Below are 4134 nucleotides of genomic sequence, written 5' to 3'. Positions count from 1 at the left end.
TCATCATCATCATCATCATCATCATCATCATCATCATCATCATCATCGCAATAAGAGAGAGGAATAAAGAAGATAATAAGATGAGCAGTTGAAACAGTTTATGTCCAGGATGTGAGGGGTCTGCAGATATCTTCTCAGCTCTCCTTCTGACCCACACAATCTACAGGTCTTCTATGGAAATCAAGCTGGTTGCAATTGTTCTTTCTGCAGTCTTAATGTAAGAGTATAAATTACACTTGTAATAAGTACTTTTTTGACATCCCATTTATATCTGACATTGATAATGCTTTGGAACTCCAAGACTCTGCTTTCAGAAGTTGATTCCCACTTCTTGAATCATTTGTAGGGCACTTATGCTAGTATTTACTTTCATTATGGCATGTAGGTCTTGATTCTTATGTGTGTTGAGAATTTAGTGACACCAACTTATCCTTATGACACTTGGCAAATTCTAGAGTTAAGAATGATATGTTGAAGTACATTTTATGATTTTATTTTAAATCTGTACATTCTATATTTCTACAGTTGCACAAAAAAAGCTGAGTTTGGATTGTTCAATTTATTTGTAAGGCAGAATCAAGGTATTACTTTCCTTAAGTAATGAGTACAAAGCAGTACAAAGGTCTTGTCTTAATAGCTAAAAAAACAAGAGCAATTTTACAATTGCATCTTGCCCATGTAACACACTTCTAATTGAACAAGATTTTGGAAACTGAGCAATATGGTTTAGGATGGAAATAAATAGTCTCTCCACACTTTATTTTGAGCCAGGGATGGGTACATGTGCATGTTTTAAAAAAGTTCCAACTGTGCAACCAAAGTTTCATCCACATAGTATTTTTGCATATAAGGCTAAGGCTTTTATGAGTGATTATCACTCTTTTGACTATTTTGATATCTCCCTGTGCATTATGGAGCCCAGAAACAGATGAAATATCAAAGGTTATATTCTTACTCTTAATTTCCCATGAAGAAGCTGCACAGTGGACACTGTTGAGAAGGCAGCATTTGCAGTCACTGGGACACCAGCAGAATCCCTTGATGCATTCTCATTTCTTTAAAATTAATTTATTTTGTCTAGCTGTAGGTATTCTAGTTAAAAATCTTACAAAAGTTTGGACATTTGGAATGGGTATATTTTATAAAATTATATGACATGCTTGAAGCGAAAAAAAGTTGATGACATTCAGAAGAATATTCAAAACAGCTCTTAATAGAGAATATTAAGTTAATTCAATCTAAATATGATAGGAATATAAATGAACTATTTTGTATAGAAAACGTAACATTTTACACTAAGGCAATACCCTTCTAATCTCTTTGACTACTTGACTGTTCAGAAAAAGAACTATCGAAGTACTGTTTAACCGTATCCCAAAACTGTCAGACTGTGACAACTTCCAACAATTAGCATACCATCTTATCTTCATGAAGTTCCATATTTGTCTGATTGTTTCATCTAATTGAAAATTAATGGCAAACACCAAGAATGTCCAGTTTTTTTTATCCTCAAACATTTGGAGTCCTATTAAATTATCTCACTCTAGTGGTTTCATATGGATGCTAAAATAACACAGTATTCCTAAGTTCAACCCACAAGATCTTTTTTGGGCAGAAAATGATGTTGTGTGTGTTTTCCAGCTAAGAATTTTTGTGGAATCTCAACTGTGTGGAAGAGAAGCCTCCCTAGAACTTTTGTACATAAGGATTTCATTTGTTAGTTTTTAGTAGACAGAAGATATTAGCAATACAAAAGGGAGTCTTATTTAAACCAGTTAGGTATTTTGAGTATTCGTATGGACTATTCAGGGCCAAAAGAGTCTTAATAGATTTTTAATCTTCAACAGGAATGCTAGAAAACCTGTAGACATCAATATTATCAGCTAAAGAGACTTCCATATTATCACTGGGATTAATGTTACCCCATGAATATTATTTAAACATGATTTTCAGTCCTGTGCATTTTGTGGCCACTTGCGGTTATGCTTTTTGTGTGTGTGTTGCTGGTCAGACTATCATCTTGCTCATTTGTACTTCCCTCTTTTCATTTAATTTTATTATTTATATTTAATTGTTTTTATATTGTGACTTGCCCAGAGTAATCTGGAATGAGTTGAACCTAATTTGATTAAATTATATTTTAAATTAATTAAATTAAATGAGGTGATTACTGGAAATTCCCAATTCCACATACTCATGTTTGCTTTCAGCCATGATTAAGTGTGGAAAAGGTATGCCAGATTCCTTATAATTACAGGTAGTTCTACAATCATTCATTTAGCAACCATTTGAAGTTACAACATTCTGAAAAAACTGACTTACAACCTGTCCTCCCTCTTATGACTGTTGCAGGATCCCCATGGTCACATTCAGGCATTTGTCAACCACCATGTATTTATGATAGTTGTAACATCCCAGGGTCATGTAATCGCTATTTGTCACCTTCCTACCTTCCAACAAACAAAGTCAATGGGGGAATCCAGGTTAGCATAATGATCAATCACATGATTTACTTAACTGCAGTGATCCTCATGCAACCATGGCAAAAAAGTTCAAAAAAATCAAGCACAGCTCCCTTAACAACCACCTTGTTTAGCTATGGAAATTCTGGTCTTAAGTTGAGAACTACCTGTAAGAAATATATAATTGGAAGAAATAAACAAAAAAAAATGCCACCCACTTTCTACAAAATTGGTTTCCCCCTCGAATTTCTATGAATTCTACTTGGGATGAATTAATGAGTAAATTGTGCCTCAGTCATTATCACTATGAAGACAACCTCTTGCTGAAGCTGCAGTCATTAAAATCAGCAGCAAGTAATTGCTTGTCTTCCTTCCTTCAACCCTGCACTGTAAGATTTTTAATAAATAGCTCTACTTCATTTTTTTTATAATCTAGGAATGTAGAGCTCACCAGAAGGAAGGTGAAGGAGGGCAAACTGCCAAGCAGTTCTAGACATTTCAAAATCAATATCTCTTAGTAGTAAAGGCTGATCTCCCCTGGGGTTGGAGGTGGGGGACACAACCCTTTCCTTTAAGGACTAAGTGCCAAAGCAGTGACTTTTTTCATTCTGTGATGACTCACTTAATGGCAAATTTTATAATAACAGTGTTTTAAACTAGATACCAAAAGAAACCTTGCTTGGAATGGAGACATATAACATCACAACTAAACCAGGCTGCCAAAGCAACATACCAGATTGCTACTTTTGTTGTTTTTCCATCTTGAACACTTCTTGAAATTGTTGTCATACTTGGCTTTTTGTGCAGTGTCACATAAATCTGTTAAATTGGGAGTGGGCAGATATACCCCTGCTTCAGAATGAAGACAATGAGCAAAGAGGAGCCTACAGTCTGTTGTAGCTGCACAATGAATATCAATAAAGTATGTTTTCTTTTGAATTTTGCAACTATGACAGTGTTAAGAAATTGGAGTATATATGAAAAGATATTCCTAGGAACAAAAAGGGTGCTTAATAGTTATAGCTAAACTGGTTTTCTAAATTGCCCCAGTTCAGGCTTCTCTGATGCAGATTGCAGTGTTGTTCACCTTTGCAGATTCCAGGGTTTAAAATGAAATGCTTAACAGTAATAAGACTGTGTGTGTTGCATTATTTTTAAATCTATAGTTTGAGGCATAAATGAAGTAGACAGATTTGGGTGAAAACATCCAAAATGATCCACCTCGAGTTTAGAGCAAAGATGAGAGAATTTTTAACCAGCTTCTGTCCTAGTTTTCTTATTTATTTTACTCCATCTCTGCTACTTTACATATATTCTGGTTTTATTAAAACGTTTAGAGCAAACCACTTTCTAATATAGGAGAGCAGATACACGTAGTAAGCCAAACTCTATCAGTCCTGTTAATTTATATAAAATCTAAAAAAAAAATAGATTTAAACAAGATTTAATTATATTTTATAATGTCATAAAGATTATGTATTGGAATTTATTGATGTGCCCAATACATTGTACTTTATACTTTGATAAAATTTCCTACAAAAGTAATGCTTATACAACTGCAAATATGATTTCCTGTTTGGAACTGACACTGCCCAATGGTAAAACTTGGAATATGGTTTAAGCAACATTCTAAGCTACAAAAATTATACAAGATGAATTTATCCTGAAATGT

The sequence above is a fragment of the Protobothrops mucrosquamatus genome, unplaced genomic scaffold (assembly GCF_001527695.2).
Source record: "Protobothrops mucrosquamatus isolate PMUCROS unplaced genomic scaffold, P.Mucros_1.0 scaffold534, whole genome shotgun sequence".
NCBI lineage: Eukaryota > Metazoa > Chordata > Lepidosauria > Squamata > Viperidae > Protobothrops > Protobothrops mucrosquamatus.
This window is presented reverse-complemented; position numbering follows the sequence as displayed.